The sequence below is a fragment of the Gorilla gorilla genome, chromosome 10 (genome assembly GCF_029281585.2).
Source record: "Gorilla gorilla gorilla isolate KB3781 chromosome 10, NHGRI_mGorGor1-v2.1_pri, whole genome shotgun sequence".
Lineage (NCBI taxonomy): Eukaryota > Metazoa > Chordata > Mammalia > Primates > Hominidae > Gorilla > Gorilla gorilla.
This window is the reverse complement of record NC_073234.2, coordinates 63,187,331-63,206,583: the sequence shown is the minus strand read 5'-3', so window position 1 is coordinate 63,206,583 and position 19,253 is coordinate 63,187,331. Positions and strand designations below refer to the sequence as shown.

General features: G+C 42.5%; 1 pseudogene; it reads right to left on the bottom strand.

Moving 5' to 3' along the window:
• Positions 1 to 2,540: 2,540 nt before the first annotated feature.
• LOC101124787 (adenylate kinase isoenzyme 6-like) lies at positions 2,541 to 13,172 on the bottom strand (annotated as a pseudogene).
• Between the last annotated feature and the right edge of the window lie 6,081 nt (positions 13,173 to 19,253).

The following is a 19,253-nucleotide window of genomic DNA, read 5'->3' as shown; positions in this document are numbered from 1 at the left end:
AAACTTAAAAAAAAGAAAGAAAAAATAAATTTTTCCATTAAATAAAAAAAAAGAAAAAAAGCATTTCAGTAATACTAGAGAAACTTTTAAATTATGCTACTGATACATTGATACATTTCTGCTTTTCATTTTTTCTTTTCTTTCTTTCTTTTTTTTTTTTTTTTTTTTTTTTTTTGAGACGGAGTTTCACTCTTGTTGCCCAGGCTGGAGTGTGATGGTCCAATCTCGGTTCACTGCAAACCTCCACCACCCGGGTTCAAGCTATTCTCCTGCCTCAGCTTCCCGAGTAGCTGGGGTTACAGGCATGAGCCACCACGCCCAGCTAATTTTGTATTTTTAGTAGAGATGGGGTTTCTTCATGTTGGTCAGGCTGGTCTCAAACTTCTGACCTCAGGTGATGCACCCGCCTTGACCTCTCAAAGTGCTGGGATTACAGATGTAAGCCATCATGCCCAGCCCATTGCTGCTTTTCTTACAAAATTGTAAGGCTGTAATCCAGCCTTTAGAAGAAAAATCTTACATTTCTAAATACAATAACTATATATATATATAGTAAATAGAGTATAAAACATTGGTATATAAAGTAAAATTGGTTATAAGTTGTTCTATCATTCAGGTAAAAGTTGAGGAAACCGGATGGAAATGCTAATAATAACACTGTGCCTAAAGTCGATGAAACATACAAGACAAATATTTTAATAAATGATATAATTTATATATAACATATACATTTGAGCATGTTATTTTATTTATTTATTTTTTGAGATGGAGTCTTGCTGTTTTGCCCAGGCTGGTGTGCAGTAGCGCGATCTTGGCTCACTGCAACCTCTGCCTCACAGGTTCAAGCGATTCTCTTTCCTCAGCCTCCCGAGTAGTTATGATTACAGGCAGACGCCACCACGCCCGGCTAATTTTTTTTTACTTTTAGTAGAGTTGGGGTTTCATTTTGTTGGCCAGGCTGGTCTCAAACTCCTGACCTCATGATCCACCCGCCTCTGCCTCCCAAAGTGCTGGGATTTCATTCGTGAGCCACTGTGCCAGGCCTTGATCATGTTATTGTAGAACTTCTAAAACTAAGATTACAGACAAATTACAGACATATGACAATTCAGAAAGTGAAAACACAGTCATGGTAATCTTTATGTTAAAGAAGACAGAATCACAAAATAATAAATGAGAAATAAGTTAATAATTGGGAATTCAATATATGTTCAGCAATGTTCTAATTTCCCTTATGGGAAAAGTTTTTGTAAGGAATCCATAAAATGAGTACATACAATAAATCGCCCTACAGTAGAGATTGTTGGCATATAGAGTTTAAATGTTTAAGATTAGGCATAAAGTTTTCAGTCAAATTTTTTGTAGAATAATGTTTTAAACCTTCATAGGTTGTGAAATTATAAAGCAGAAAACAAATGTCATCTGTCTGGTGTTCCTGGAATTTCTTTCATTTTTATTGTATAATCCCATTTATATGAAATACCCAGAATATGCAAATCCATAGAGACAGAAAGTAGACTAGTGACTGCAAAGGGAGGAGGAGGAAAGAATAGAGAGTGACTGCTAAAGGGTATAGGATTTCTCTTTATCATCACTGCTTCTCCCACAGTGGTGACAGTCATAACCTTTTTAATAAGCTAAAAACCAACGGATTATACATTTTATTTATGTTTATTTTTAGAGTCTAAGGTCTCACAAAGTTGCCCAGGCTGTTCTTGAATTCCTGCCTCAAGAAATTCTCCACCTCAGCCTCCTCAGCTCCTGGGATTACAGGCATAAGCCACCATACCCAGTTCTGATTATACACGTCAAAATTGTAACTTTTATTGTATGATATGTATATCTCAGCTAAAAAAGAAAAGAACAGGGCGGTCTGTACTGAGATGGTATAATCTCCAAATATATTAAGTAAGAAAAGAAAGCTACAGAATAGTGTTTGCAATATACTACTATATTCTTAAAAAAATGTACACACATACGTATACACTGTCCAGGCATAAAAACTCTGAAAAGACATATGGGAAATAAGTTCCATTATTTCCTAAAGTGAAAGATCCTGGAATGCCTGGGGATATGGTGGTCTGGAAGGAAGACCTAACTTTTCAATATGCTCCTTTGTACCTTTTGAATTTTGTATAGAGTACAACACTTCCCCTATTTTCTAATTTAAAGAAAGAAAAAAAGAATACTCTGATGCTTTCTCTTTAGTCTTTAGTTTTATTTTAAGAGATCGTCTGCATTTTTTTCTGTAATAAACTTAAAAGATATCCACTCATTTTGTCAGATTGATTTATTCTTTAGCAATTTAAGTATTAAAATTACAGTTTTTGTCTCAATCCTTAATAATATTTATTCATTATATTTCAGATGTTTAGGTTTCTCATGGAGAAAAAGAAACACAGGCATAAACCTATATATTATCCACTTGCTAGTCCTGCAGCATGATTTTAATAAAGTGTTACTGATATACTTGAACAATTTCTATGATGTCGGCAGAGCGATATCAACAAGAGTGATTATAAAGTAGCTGGCCTTATAAGTCAAGAGTTATGATCTTTGATCCACTGCTCAATCAATTTCAAGATCTGATCTACATTCTTTTCTTTTCTTTTCTTTCTTTTTTTTTCCTAGGCTGGAGTTCAGTGGCGCGATCTCGGCTCACTGCAAGCTCCGCCTTCCGGGTTCACGCCGTTCTCCTGCCTCAGCCTCCTGAGTAGCTGGGACTACAGGCGCCCATCACCACATCCGGGCTAATTTTTTTTATTATTATTATTTTTAGTAGAGACGGTGTTTCACGGTGTTAGCCAGGATGGTCTTGACCTTTTGATCTCGTGATTCACCCACCTCCGACTCCCAAAGTTCTGGGATTACAGGAATGAGTCACCGACCCCGGCCAATCTGATCTACATTATTTTCTAGCTCTTCTGGTTTATTGCTGGGCAACTGATGCACGATTTCTTCCTTGTGGGATGTTGTGGCTTCTTCATAAAGAACTTGAAAAATCTCACACTGAATATTGTCTGTTAGAGTTTTCCCGTTATAACCCCTTGTTTCAAGTCTTTCATACAATACATTGGTATCTGTTCTCAGCACAAAAACTATATGAAACCAGCGTTTAGGGAAGAAGTCACAACCGTGGTAATCAACAATAACTCCACCTTCTCTCATTTGTTATCTAACTCATCAACTACTCTGTCTTCGTCTAAAATGGGACAATCACTCGTCATCATAGCCATCATAGGATTTCTCTTCTCAAGATAAATCACCCACATTAATGTATTTCAGTCCTGATATTGATGCAACTTCTTTGCCTAGTGTGCTTTTTCCAACCCCTGGTGTACCGGTGAGCAGGCTGTTCAGAAGCAACGACGGCTTGCCGCGACATCTCCGAGCACCTTGCTCACACGCCTTTTGCACTACTCTTCCTGGAATTTCTAAACCAAATCCCAATGCCTCCCAATGCCTCCACAACTCCCCTCATACACTTCTGACTTGAAGCACCACAGATTTATTAAAAAATGTCATAACATGCCGGGGGCGGTGGCTCACGCCTGTAATCCCAGCACTTTGGGAGGCCGAGGCGGGCAGATCACGAGGTCAGGAGATCAAGACCATCCTGGCTAACACGATGAAACCTCGTCTCTACTAAAAATACAAAAAAAAAAAAAAATTAGCCTGGTGTGGTGGTGAGCGCCTGTAGTCCCAGCTTCTCGGGAGGCTGAGGCAGGAGAATGGCGTGAACCCAGAAGGCGGAGCTTGCAGTGAGCCGAAATTGCGCCACTGCACTCCAGCCTGGGCGACAGTGCGACACTCCATCTCAAAAAAAAAAAAAAATAGCATAACATAGAGGTCTCCAGAAATGTGCACAGATTTCCCCAGATTCCCAAAAGTAATGAAAACTAATCAGATCCTGTAGGTTCTTAAAGATTCTGGGAGGACTTTGATTTTTAGTGTGAATGCACTGGAAGAGTCTGGGAAGGAGAAAATAAGCTGTAGAAGATTGAAGAGCATAGTAAGCATAGGACAGGAACATGTTTCTCTGTGACAGCAAGATAAATAAAACTAGTCTTTTCCAAAACAATTTCCATTGGAGCAGAGATGACCAAACCACATTTAAACTCTCGCCTTCTCTGTGACCTTTGGACCTCTCCTATGTGTTACCTGCTCATTTATTTTCACCTTGCTTTGTATATGGCTTTTGCCTCCTCTCTTTTCACACTCCAGGAATTTTTTCTTTGCTACAGACTGTCCACCACAGTTTTTGTTTTTTTTTCCTTCCCCACAACAGTAATTGGGCTCACCAGAAAATGCCCAACTCCCAGCATCTTCCTCAGGAGAGATTTTAAACTGTAGAGTATGTGTTGAAATATTTGTCTTTTTGAGAGATTGCCTAATGACTAGATTCTCTCTCTCCTGACATGGAGTGCTGAAGGACATGATGGGGTCATACGGATGACAGTTGTGTCGGATGAGAAGAAAGATGAATGCTGGGTTACAGCACTAGAGAAACTGCAATACCACAGAGAGTCAACTGAGGAAGAAAACAGGTAATCAATCTAAAAACAATGAAACTAATTCTCTTTAACTTAGAAATACACACAAATCCAAACAAGACATATCTGAGAATGCGTCTGTGAAGCAACCAGAATCTAAAATCCATAGCCTCGCTGATTGCTGTCAGTATCCCCCCCTTTACTAAGCCAGTTTTTTGTTTTGTTTTGTTTTGTTTTTTTAGTTGTTTTTTTGTTTGTTTGTTTTTTGTTGTTTTTTTGAGATGGAGTTTTGCTGTCACCCACGCTGGAGTGCAGTGGTGCAATCTCAGCTCACTTCAACCTCCGCCTCCTGGGTTCAAGCGATTCTCTTGCCTCAGTCTCCTGAGTAGCTGGGACGACAGGTGGGCACCACAACACCAGGCTAATTTTTTGTATTTTCAGTAGAGACAGTGTTTCGCCATGTTAGTCAGGCTGGTCTCAAAACACCTGACCTCCAGTAATCTGCCCGTCTCGGCCTCCCAAAGTGCTGGGATTGCAGGCATAAGCTACCGCACCCAGCGGTGCCAGTCTTTAAATGCTAGATTTTATGGATGTTGTATGAATTTCCAGATCTTATAAAAAAAATTACAAGGCATACAGAGAAGGTGGAAAATATGCTTCACTGGAAGAAACAGAATAAATATCCAGAAGTTGAATCTTAAGAAATGAAGATTTTTGCATATCTGATAAAGAATTCAAAATAATCAACTTAAGCATTCTCAGTGAACAAAAATAAAACAAAAATAGACAAATGAATAGCATTTAAAATAATAAATGACCAAAATGTGATATCAACAAAGAGATGAAATCTTTTTCTAAAAACCCAACAGAAATTATGGAGTTGAAAGATACAATAACTGAGGTTTAAAAATTCCCTACAGAGACACAACAGCAAACAATGGAGCAAAAAATGAATCAGGAAATTAAGCCTGTATTATTCACAAATATTTAGGCCTGGAAACTAATTTTTGAAAAGAATGAGAAAAATAAGGGTGAAATATGAGACTTACTGGACACCATCAAGTAGACCAATATATTCAGAGAAAGATTCTTATAAAAATAATATAGGAAGAAAATGGCAGAAGTGTTATTTGGGGGAAAAAGAGGGGATGCTGAGAACTTTACACGTTTCAGTGATGAAACAAAAAATACTAGCAACCAAGAATAATTGATCTGGAAAAAACTGTACTTCAAAAATTAGAAAAAATAAATACTTTCAAATATTGAAATAAAAAATCTAAGGTTGTTTACTACTAGAATAACCTTAGAAAAAAATGCTGAAGAGAGTCAATTATGTTGAAACATTAAATGTTGCTGGACAGCATCATAAAACCATATGAAAATATAAAACTCTCTGTTAAATGTAAATATATATACAGATATAAAATTTGCTATCGTAATAATAATGGTACATAAAATTCTTAAATATCTGTGAAAATACACACAATATAGAGAGATATAATTTGTAACGTTAATAAGAAAGTAGGGAAAGTAAAAATGAGTACATTTTGTACGCTGTTAACTCGAAGTTGAAGGCAAAATCTGTTTGCACTGGAGACCTTAGCACTGGGCAAGAGAGGAGGCAAAGCTGCCATTTTGTCTCCCTTAGTTCTTCCATCTCCCCCTGCTCTGCATAGGGATTTTTCTTGGTCTGCAGGAATAGTCAGTGTGGCCAGACTCTGTTCTGCACACACAGACAGGTGCAAGTAGGCATGTCATGTATAGATGGGGCCTGGGATTCTAAAAAAAATAAATTTTGAAAAATTGGAAAACAGAATTTTTGGCATGATTCTCAGGACTTTGAGCTGCGGAAAGTGTAAGTCCTTGCTTCTAGCCATGTGGTTTCTCATCAGAGTTGTTGGGGCCTTCTCCCTACAGGTGTCACTTAAGGAGATGGTGCAGGAGATTTACCCAGTACTCATGGTCCATGAAGACATGTGTCACTGCACCTGCTTCTCACTGCACCTGGACAGCAACATGCCAAACCACTTCCCAGGGCTGCAAAGCACTGAGGAGCTGCAGGAGGGCTCAGGGCTGTGCGTGAGGGAAGGCTGGTTTGGAAGTTGGGTGGACTGCCTTGGGGATGGCCTCCATAAGCAGGGCCAGGCAGCACTTCCCCACTCCTCTGAGGTCTCTGCATCCCGGATGAGTACATGAATATAGGATTGGAGCACAGGCTTCCTTCTCAGGCTGTCACACCAGCACCTTATAACTTCATAGCCCACAAGTTAAAGAACAGAGTTGTGATTCTAAAAAATCAGGCAGTACCAAGGCAGGCTTGATATCAGCCCAATCAAATTCTATAATGATAAATGATGTCTTGAAAAAAAAAAAAAACTTAAAAAGCTTCACAGTATTTGAGTGGGGAAGTCTGCCCAGTGCAGCACCACCAACTGCTGTGGTGAGATTCGCCTGATTGTAAAGCAAAATCTCTCAAGTACTCATGTTCCCTGGAGAAAAGCCATTCATGTTCCCAGGGTTTACCTGCTTTCTAAGAGCAATTATGTAAACGATTTGTAGCTCAATGGTGCCCATAATTGATCACAGAACCTTTCCTCTTTCCCAAAACAGCCACCGTTAAAATCCAATGAAACACACATTGGAAGAGGGTGCTGAAGTTGGAGGCTCTGGGGAGTCCTCAGCACACCCCTGCATGAGGGCTGCCCAAAAAGACAGCTCTAAAGGCTCTGTCTACCCAAGACACTAGGGCACGAAAAGCAATTAGCCTTGTCAGCTCCCCAAGACCCACGTGTGCTTCAGAGGCATTGGGCAGAAGATTCTTTGTAAGAAAGTTTCCTTGTCCACTAGCAGACAGGAGTGTGTGTGTGTGTGTTTGTTTTTGTATGTGTGTTGAAATTAGAACCCCACCTTATGTGTTCATTATGGAATTTGAAAATGGAAGCCTAAAGTTGAAAAATAAAATCACCCATGAAAGCATCTTGTAAACTATTTTCTGTGCTGATGCAGGTATAGGGCCCTGGTAACATCCTACTTCCCTCTCCCTGAAAGAGCTACACACACTGCTCAAGGCCTGCTTCCACTTGAACCATGTCCAAGACCAGCTCAAGAGCTTGGTCCCATCTGCCGCCTTCAGCAGGACTGACTAAAGCTGCTTCTTCTTTCCAAGCATCTTCTCCAATTACCTGACACTTGGGGGAGACATTGGGGCCAGAATTGAAAAGAAGGAAAGGGAGCATGGAGGCCAGAGGCTGAGGACCAGGTTTTCCCACCTGGAGGGGTCTGGCCTGGAGGCACTCAAACCAGGGTCAAATTTAGGTGGAGATATCTGGCCCTGGTTGGCCCTGTGCTGACCATCAGCCTCGAGTCCCTCAAACAGTGGGAAGTGAAAGAATGGCTTGGAGATGAGCCTCTTTCACTGTGTGCCACCTGAATACATCTTGCCAGGGACCCAGGAGGGGCCATTGTATCTCCAGGGCCATGACTGGAAGGTGGAACTCCCAAAGGGAGCAAGGAAAAGTGTCCTCGGTGAGGTGGAGAGCTTATTTCTACTTGGCCATTCCTGAAGCGCTTTCAGTGCCTAAAAGTGCCTAGCATGAGCAACTGGAACCCACTTCCTGGTAACTGCAAGATGCAAGGGGACCTCATGTACCTCTTTGTAATTACAGACAAGGACCAGAAGGGCAGCATCACTGCATCCACATGGGGCTTTTACTGGATCCAGTGAGTCTCTGCTGGCTCCCTACAAGCTCGTGGGATGCCACTTGTCCTGGGTTTGTGGAAAGACAACCAGGGCATTTGCTCAGTGCCCACTTCCTCCTTGTAGGTCTACAGCCTATCACTCAACCCCAAGCCCACCAGCCCCTGCTTCCTAAGCCATTCCCCACTGGAGCTGCTCAAGTACAGCAGACTGAATGTCACAAAACACTTTGTCACACCATGAAAGAAAAGGTAAGGTCGCCAGGTGAGGTGGCTCATGCCTGTAATCCCAACACTTTGGAAGGCCAAGGCAGGTGGATCAAGAGGTCAGGAGTTCGAGACCAGCCTGGCCAATATGGTGAAACTCCGTCTCTACTAAAAATGCAAAAATTAGCTGGGTGTGGTGATGCATGCGTGTAGTCCCAGCTGCTCGGGAAGCTGAGGCAGGAGAATCCCTTGAACCTGGGAGGTGGAGGTTGCAGTGAGCCGAGCTCACATTGCTTCACTCCAGTCTGGGTGACAGAGTGAGACTTCATCTCAAAAAAAAAAAAGAAAGAAAGAAAGAAAATGTAGTGTCATTGTTTCATCTGTCCCTGACTTGTGTCATGTCACAGGGGCTTATGAGATGAACCAGCCAGCCGAAACTCCAGAGCTTCTGCCCAAACAATCTGTCCCCATTGCGTGAGTCCCCTCTAGGGAGCTGTCAGCGTGACAGGGGGCATCCCTGGGAGTGGTGCCCATTTGCTTCTATCTGACCTCAGCGTAGCTTCTTAGGGCGAGAAGATCCTAGAGCAGATGGGAGTCTCAGAGAAGAAGCCTATGGCAGGGTTCTGGGCTTGATGGGCTGTGTATCTCCCTCTTCCCTGCCTTCCACAAGGTCCAGCACCACCCATTCTCCCAGGTCACCACTCCATTCCAGGTGTGCAGCTGGACAGCTTCCCAGGCAGAGGCTGTCATGGACTCCGTGCACACAGAGAATGCCTAAACCTTGAGGCTGGACTATGAGGAGAACATTCCTGAACAGGTGCATGCAGCCTGGTCCTGCCCTCAGTGGGAACCCCCTTCCTCTTGGGTACTAGACAGAATGCTGTACACTTTCCTGGAGGCTCCTTGCTGGTCTGTTCATTTGGAAGTTTGAGGCTGTCCTTAGGGAGGTAACAAAAGAGACTTCTCCTCCGTCTGAAAAAAAAAGACTTCTCAGAGCATGTTGTGGGGCACAGGCTGAGCCCTTGCCTCTCTCCCTGGTCCCTCTGCAGACGGAGGACTGAAACAAAGAGCTGCAGACAATGAGGGAACTATTCTGCAAGAACCGGCCTTAGCGGCTGCTTCAAGAAAGAACGACAATCAAAATGCCTACAGCCCCGACAGACTGGCAGCCTCAGGCCCATCTACTATCTGCAGGCAGGTTTTCTTGCTGACAGGATGAAAGCAAGGAAAGCAGAAATGAGCCCAGCCCTCTCAGGCACCCTGAAGGCTGTCTGGAGTCCCCTGCAAGGCCTTCTAGCCTTCTGCTTCTTGGCAGACCACCCAAGCATCTTTTTCTGGCCTTTGAGACTTTGATTCTCTGGAAGGAGAAGGCCCTACTTTTCACTAGGCTAAGTGGCCAGGGCCATCCAGCTCTCCCTCTTCACTAACAACCATTGGGCTCTCACCTGGACACACACTCCCAAATCTTGGCCCTTCTAAGGCAGGAGCTCATTTGTCTTACAGTTTCAGCTTGCTGGGGCTTAAAAGTTATCAGTGCTGTTATTAAGATAGAGAAATCAGGGGGAAAAAGTTGCCTTAAAAATTTCTCCTAATCTTACCTTGGAGATCATCAGCACAGGTGACAGCACAGACAGGGCTGGCTGCTGAGGATGCTGGGGGAGAGTGCCCAGCCTGTCCTGCCAGCTGGTCCTTGCCAGAGGTGGCTTATGACCCAGCCCCTGAGAGAAGCAAGCAGACATCTCAGCAAGGAGCTGGAGTGCGTAGATCAGGGCAGCCCAGCCACACTGATGGTGGCATGGTTCTACCTCCCATCAAGTGGTGTCACCACAGCTGACCCTTGGAGCCAGGAGGTGATTTACAACATGTGCAAGGCAGTCAGCTCCATTGACTCTATGGCCTTCAACGCTCACTTCAACTCGGACATCTCACCAGAAACAGTGGGGACTGGCCAATGCAGAAGCTCTGAAAAGTGGGACAGAGCATCATGGGGTGGGGGATCTGGGGACTGTCTGCTCATCTGAGCATTGCTTCCTGGGTGTGTGCTCTGCAGGCTTCCTTAAAGAGGATTGTGAGCTCATCAGGGAGGTCCTGAGCCTGTAGAACATGCCTGAGGCCACACCCATGGGGATTACGCCTACTTGCACCTCTTTGCTCATTCCACAACACTATGGGTGACTATGCCAAGATGGGCCTCAAGCACCCCCTGGGCTGTGTCAGCAAAGGCCCTTAGGCCTGGCCTGGAATGGAAGGATGGCAAACGAGGGGTCTGGGATTGCATTGTCACCCTCTGTGGTACTACAAAATGGGAGAGTCCAGACCTGCAGGACTGTAATCCTATCAAGGGGGTTAGGAGGCTGCTCAATTCCTCTCAGGGCCCTATGTGGAGGAGCAGAGTGAGGGTAGGGAGACCCGGGGGACTCACATGTTCTGTATGGGCTGCCCCCAGCTCCACCCTTTGATAACCATCTTCTGGGAAGAGCTCAGGAACTTCCTGTGCTCTAGTGAGGCAGGGCCTCCCCTCACAGGGTATTGGGGAGGAGGCATTCTGAAACTCTGTGAGTACTAACACACTGCCTGACAAGTACTCATGGGATCTGTCATCCTCTGTGACCGTCACGTGGCCTTATAGTTTTCAGACTGCCTGGCCTGCCTGGGGCTTGGTGAGACCATTTTGGGGTCAGCCACTTTAGACTCCCACTTTCTCTGCAACCAAACAGTGACTGTTTTCATGTTCATCTGTTTATTTATGGGTTTAAATATCCTAATATTTCATTTAGCGTAGTTTCAGGCTTGTATTTGTGTATTTGCAAAAATTTTATTAGAAGAAAGGGGGCTTAAGACAACAAAATTTTAGAAGGTCTTAATGGGGCATAGACTTTCATGTCACAACAGCTACTGTTGACCTCTTTTTGCTACCTTAGTGCAAAGTATACATAGAAAGTGCATCCAGAGGTGATGAGGCCAAGAGTCTAGAGTTGAGCTGCCTAGGCTTCTTGCTGGCCTGCAGTCAGGTGGACTCTTGCTGTGAGGTGGTGCCACCCTGGATATACATCCCCCACACCCTCTCCTGAGTAACCAACACAAGGCAGTGCTAATGAGTGGGCGAGTGATGGGCATCGGGCACCCCAATACCATCCGGGAAGATTTGAACACCATCTGGGCTGGGGCTGTAGGGGGTAGAGGCTGTGGCTGCCTTGGCTTGTTATGGCGCCACCCACAGGTGCATCTGCCCTGTGCTGCTTCTCCAGCAGTCAGCTGCCCATGGTCCTGAGCCTGCCATGCCATACCTACTACCTCATGCTGCTCATGTTTTAAGAAAACATCCCGAGATGGTGCTGCTGGATGTGAGTGCTGGCAAAAAGATAGCACCTTTGTCCTGGGAGATTAGGAGCTGACCAGATAGCTCCTGACTGCCTCCAAAACAAGTCGGGGCTGGTGCTGAAATTAACGATGCCTCCCAAAAGATATGTTTGCAATGGCTCAATCAGTATTTGATGCAGAGGCCTAAATGAAGACACATGAATGGAGTATGTGGACATCAGTTAGCAGCTGGGAAACAGGTGCCTCTCAGGCCTCTCATCCTCCAGCAAGTGTGGAACGTGCCCAAGCCCATGATTGTATACACCTGGAATGTATACATCTGGCTGCTGCTTTTGCTGCCACTGTCCCCAGGACCAATCTGGCTTAAAATCTGGATTTTAAGTAGAAAAGATAAGAGGCTTTTCTGTGTCCTGGAATAGGAAGCCAGAGATCTGTGTAGGGCTGGCATTGGGTGCACATTAGTTTTGTGACAGGATGGCAGCTGCAGTGGTTTTGTTAATCATGATAGGCCTGGCCTGGTTGTAGCTCTGAGTGAGAGGGAGGGAGTCAGCAGTGGCGGTCATGCAGACGTCCAAGTGGCCAACCCTGGCCTGCCTGCTCTCAGGCACAGCAAGAGGCACAACCACAGGCCCTGACTTGCCTCCCTACTCCCTGCGTGCCAGATGGGAATACCCAGAGGCTACAATCTGAATGTATTATTCTCCCATTTTGACCCGAGCTGCCTAACACACAGTGGGGATAGGGTGGGTGAAGGGCCTGGGGGAAAGCAGGGCTGGATCATGGAACCTGGGGGAAATTTAGAGATACAGGAGTGATTGTCACCTCTCTGTGGAGCCCAGCTCCCTACCTGGTCCTTGCCACGCAGCCCCTTCTACAGAGACCAGCTCTGGGGAGTTTGGGGATCCCTAAGGCCCCAGGCTGCTCCTTGTCACCCCCTGTCTGTGCTCCTTCCCTTTCCTGCTGGCAAAGCCCAACATGGCGAAGGAAGTTGCTGCCCTGTGAGCCTGAGGGAGCTGTGTCTGACTGGAATTTTGCAAAGCTCTACTTATGAATATGGTCTGTCCAGATACCCTGTTTCAAAGGAAGTGAGTGTGAGGTAGCAAGTGTAGCAACCCCACAGTTGATCAATAACTTTTTCTTGTTTTTAAACCATCACATTTTCATTTCACATTGGAATAAAGTAAGTGAAACCTGCTACCCCAGCCTCGCCCGTGTGTTCTGTAACCCAGACTCATTTGGTTGTGAGGGCTGTTGTTAGAAATGTTATGAAAAGAACAATATGCATAAATTAGATCAAATGTAAAATTATGCTTATAATGTCACTTGAGTGGGAGGTAAGAGGGTGGCATCACAGGCACTCAGTTGGAGTTTACCCACCTCTCGCTTACCAGGCTCATGAGTGTGGCACAGATGAACATCACCTGACACTGGTGACAGAAGAGAAAACACCGGCATGAAGGCTAGGTGGGGGAGAGATGCCAGGCTGTGGGGCTAGGCCCTGGGCATGCTGAGCCTGTTAGGTCACTGGACATCTAACTGCCCGGGCACCAGCCCTTGTCACATCAGTTGAGGTAAGAAGATTGGGCAGTACTCTTCAGAAGTCACACTGCTCTGGGAGAATGGAGGAGAATCTACAACTTGTCATCCTAGGGTAGGTTTTAGAGTGAGCTGGACACTCTTGGAGAGCTAATGAGATGGGAGGAAGGCAGTCCTCCAGGTGCACCTGATGGCCAGAGCCTAGGAAGTGAGGGGGGGTGTGTGCAGGTGGCCAGTCCCTATGAGAGGAGGAGTTTAAAGCTTTTACAGCTGGTGGCTGCTGCTCAGTCATCCCTCTGCATAGCAGGCAGGTCCTCAGCCACATGTATAGCTGAATGTCTTTTGGAGTGTTTAGAGGGTGCTGTATGTCTTAGAAATTCCTTTCCCCTGGCCTTGTCCAGTGAACACGGTTCACATGGCCAACACCACTTCTTGAGATGTGGGCACCATGCTAAGCTGAGAATGGATTGGGTTTAGTTACCATTATGCCTCCTCCTCACCTGAGAGGCCTATTTTCTTTGGTTGATTCCTTAAGTGTATTAGTGCTGTCAGTCACTTTTGGACAACTGAAATGACAAGTGGCTGTTGTTTCATTAAAAAAATGAAGGCTTTGAATGTGAAACCCTCCTTTTCTCCTCTCCTTCTCTTAGATGAAAGATTTTGTTTTATAAAAAAGGGTACACAGTGGTATCCCAGCAGGTGTAGTGTGAAAACTGGCATGTGCTAGGCTATGGTTTCAGTGTGGATGGGCAATTCTTCAGGATGGAAAACCAAGTCTCACTGAGTTGCTGGAGCCATACTCGCCTTTCTCCACATCCCCCACCAAGGGCTTTCACTTTTCTCCTGTGCTTGAATTTTTTTTGACATACATATTTTTAACATACATATTGTTTATATATATACATATATATATTTCATATATATACACATATATGTATTTCATATATATACATACATGTATTTCATATATATACACATACATGTATTTCATATATATACACATACATGTATTTCATATATATACACATACATGTATTTCATATATATACACATACATGTATTTCATATATATACACATACATGTATTTCATATATACACATACATGTATTTCATATATATACACATACATGTATTTCATATATATACACATACATGTATTTCATATATATACACATACATGTATTTCATATATATACACATACATGTATTTCATATATATACACATACATGTATTTCATATATATACACATACATGTATTTCATATATATACACATACATGTATTTCATATATATACACGTACATGTATTTCATATATATACACGTACATGTATTTCATATATATACACGTACATGTATTTCATATATATACACGTACATGTATTTCATATATATACACGTACATGTATTTCATATATATACACGTACATGTATTTCATATATATACACGTACATGTATTTCATATATATACACGTACATGTATTTCATATATATACACGTACATGTATTTCATATATATACACGTACATGTATTTCATATATATACACGTACATGTATTTCATATATATACACGTACATGTATTTCATATATATACACGTACATGTATTTCATATATATACACGTACATGTATTTCATATATATACACGTACATGTATTTCATATATATACACGTACATGTATTTCATATATATACACGTACATGTATTTCATATATATACACGTACATGTATTTCATATATATACACGTACATGTATTTCATATATATACACGTACATGTATTTCATATATATACACGTACATGTATTTCATATATATACACGTACATGTATTTCATATATATACACGTACATGTATTTCATATATATACACGTACATGTATTTCATATATATACACGTACATGTATTTCATATATATACACGTACATGTATTTCATATATATACACGTACATGTATTTCATATATATACACGTACATGTATTTCATATATATACACGTACATGTATTTCATATATATACACGTACATGTATTTCATATATATACACGTACATGTATTTCATATATATACACGTACATGTATTTCATATATATACACGTACATGTATTTCATATATATACACGTACATGTATTTCATATATATACACGTACATGTATTTCATATATATACACGTACATGTATTTCATATATATACACGTACATGTATTTCATATATATACACGTACATGTATTTCATATATATACACGTACATGTATTTCATATATATACACGTACATGTATTTCATATATATACACGTACATGTATTTCATATATATACACGTACATGTATTTCATATATATACACGTACATGTATTTCATATATATACACGTACATGTATTTCATATATATACACGTACATGTATTTCATATATATACACGTACATGTATTTCATATATATACACGTATATGTATTTCATATATATACACGTATATGTATTTCATATATATACACGTATATGTATTTCATATATATACACGTATATGTATTTCATATATATATACGTATATGTATTTCATATATATATATACGTATATGTATTTCATATATATATACGTATATGTATTTCATATATATATAATATACACACAAACACACACTCGTACATACACATACAGGTCTCTGTCACCCAGGCTGCAGTGCAGTGGCTGAGTCATGGGTCACTGCAGCCTCAAACTCTTAGGCTTAAGTGATGTTTTCACCTCAGCCTCTCAAGTAGCTAGGACTATAGGCAAGCAATGCTATGCCCAGACAATTTTTAAATCTTTTTCTAGAGACTGAGCCTGCTTATGTTGCCCAGACTGGTCTTGAACTTCTGGGATCAAGCGATCATTCCACTTTGGCCTCCCAAAGTGTTTAGATTACAGATGGGAGCTACCAAACTCAGCCAAAAATATTTTTTAAAGAACTGTTATAAGCAAATTATGAGTTATGATTGCACCACTGCCCTCCAGCCTGGGCACCAGAGCAAGACCTTGTATCCAAAAACAAAGCAAAATGAAGCAAAAAGATACTTACAACCAAATTAAACTTCAAAGATTGTGTCATCTGTGTCCAGCCCTGCCCTCCAAGTCATCACAGTTAAATATAATGGTTATTGAGAAAACAGTTAGATATTGTTAAGAAATTTCTATATATCCTCCAGCTGAAAATGAGGTATTCAAATGTGGCCCAAATATTTTCTCACCGCTACCTTCAGAATCTGAACTAGCAAATCAAATCAAGACACCTGCAGAGGATAGTTGGCTGTTTTCAAATAGAAAGAGAATTACCCCCGTTAATAAGAGTAATACAGTGATTTTCAAAAAGAAAAGTCAGACTGAGATGCGGCACAGTCAGGGCAAAACTACCCTGGAAAAACCTCTTCACACAGAATGGTTGAGGAGCCTTTCTTAGATGAGCAAATTTGGGCAACATAATTCTCGCTTATTTATTCCCAAACCAACGTCCCACCTGATTCCTAATGGCCACCCCACGATATGGTCAGCAATGGGGTGCAGCATCATGAGAGAGGAGCTCAAGGATGGGATGAGGGTCTTTCCTGTATGATTAAAATGCTTAAAAAGTTGTGAAAAAGGTGTCCAAATTGTTCTACTTCCTACCTTTAAATAGGTGCTAATATGCGTTATAAAACAGACTCAGGTAAGGGAAAGAACAAGTGCATTTCAAGTCTCAGTTCACTTCTTAATTAGCTGTGATACTCTGGGCATGTGATCCCACTATTTGAGCCTGTTTGCCTGTTCACCCAAGACAAACCTAAGCAAAAATAACAAAGCTTGTGGCATCATGCTACCCGACTTCAAACTATATTACAAGGTTATAGCAACCAAAACGCATGGTACTGGTACCACAACAGAGATATAGACCAATGAAACAGAACAGACACCTCAGAAATAACACCACACATCTACAACCATCTGATCTTCAATAAACCTGACCAAAACAAGCAATGGGGAAAAAAAAATCCCTATTTAACAAATGGTGCTGAAAAAACTGGCTAGCTTTATGCAGAAAACAGAAACTGGAGACCTTCCTTACATCTTATACAAATATTAACTCAAGATGGATTAAAGTTTTTTTGTTTGGTGGAGCCAAGATGGCCAAATAGGAACAGCTCCAGTATACAGCTCCCAGCATGAGTGATGCAAAAGATGGGTGATTTCTTCATTTCCAACTGAAGTACCAGGTTCATCTCACTGGGGAGTGTCGGACAGTGGGTACAGGACAGTGGGTGCAGAGCACCAAGCATGAGCCAAAGCAGGGCAAGGCATCGCCTCACCCGGGAAGCACAAGGGGTCAGGGAATTCCCTTTCCTAGTCAAAGAAAGGGGTGACATATGGCACCTGGAAAATCGGGTCGCTCCCACCTTAATACTGTGCTTTTCCAATGGTCTTAGCAAACGGCACACGAGGAGATTATATCCCGTGCATGGCATGGAGGGTCCTATGCCCACGGAGCCTCTCTCCTCGCTAGCACAGCAATCTGAGATCAAACTGCAAGGCGGCAGTGAGGCTAGGGAGGCGCGCCCGCCATTGCCGAGGCTTGAGTAGGTAAACAAAGCGGCCGGGAAGCTTGAACTGAGTGGAGCCCACTGCAGCTCAAGGAGGCCTGCCTGCCTCTGTAGACTCTACCTCTGGGGGCAGGGCATAGCCAAACAAAAGGCAGCAGAAACCTCTGCAGACTTAAATGTACCTGTCTGACAGCTTTGAAGAGAGTAGTGGTTCTTCCAGCACACAGCTTAAGATCTGAGAATGGACAGAATGCCCCCTCAAGTGGGTCCCTGACCCCCAAGTAGCCTAACAGGGAGGCAACCCACAGCAGGGGCAGACTGACACTTCACACGGCCGGGTACTCCTCTGAAACAAAACTTCCAGAGGAACAATCAGGCAGCAACATTTGCTGCTCACCAATATCCACTGTTCTGCAGCCTCTGCTGCTGACTCCCAGGCAAACAGGGTCTGCAGTGGACCTCCAGCAAACTCCAACAGACCTGAAGCTGAGGGTCCTGACTTTTAGAAGGAAAACTAACAAACAGAAAGGACATCCACACAAAAACCCCATCTGTACGTCACCATCATCAAAGAACAAAGGCAGATAAAACCACAAAGATGGGGAAAAAACAGAGCAGAAAAACTGGAAACTCTAAAAATCTGAGCACCTCTCCTCCTCCAAAGGAACACAGCTCCTCACCAGCAATGGAACAAAGCTGGTTGGAGAATGACTTTGATGAGTTGAGAGAAGAAGGCTTCAGACGATCAAACTACTCTGAGCTAAAGGTGGAAGTTTGAACCCATGGCAAAGAAGTTAAAAACCTTGAAAAAAAATCAGATGAATGGCTAACTAGAATAACCAAAGCAGAGAAGTCCTTAAAGGGTCTGATGGAGCTGAAAACCATGGCACAAGAACTACATGATGAATGCACAAGCCTCAGTAGCCGATTCAATCAACTGGAAGAAAGGGTATCAGTGATGGAAGATGAAATGAATGAAATGAAGTGAGAAGAGAAGTTTAGAGGAAAAAGAATAAAAGGAAATGAACAAAGCATCCAAGAAATATGGGACTATGTGAAAAGACCAAATCTACATCTGATTGGTGTACCTGAAAATGACAGGGAGAATGGAACCAAGTTGGAAAACAATCTGCAGAATATTATCCAGAACTTCCCCAATCTACCAAGGCAGGGCAACTTTCAAATTCAGGAAATACAGAGAATGCCACAAAGATACGCCTCAAGAAGAGCAACTCCAAGATACATAATTGTCAGATTCACCAAAGTTGAAATGAAGGAAAAAATGTTAAGGGCAGCCAGAGAGAAAGGTCGGGTTACCCACAAAGGGAAGCCCATTAGATTAATAGCAGATCCCTTGGCAGAAACTCTACAAGCCAGAAGAGAGTGGGGACCAATAGTCAACGTTCTTAAAGAAAAGAATTTTCAACCCAGAATTTCATATCCAG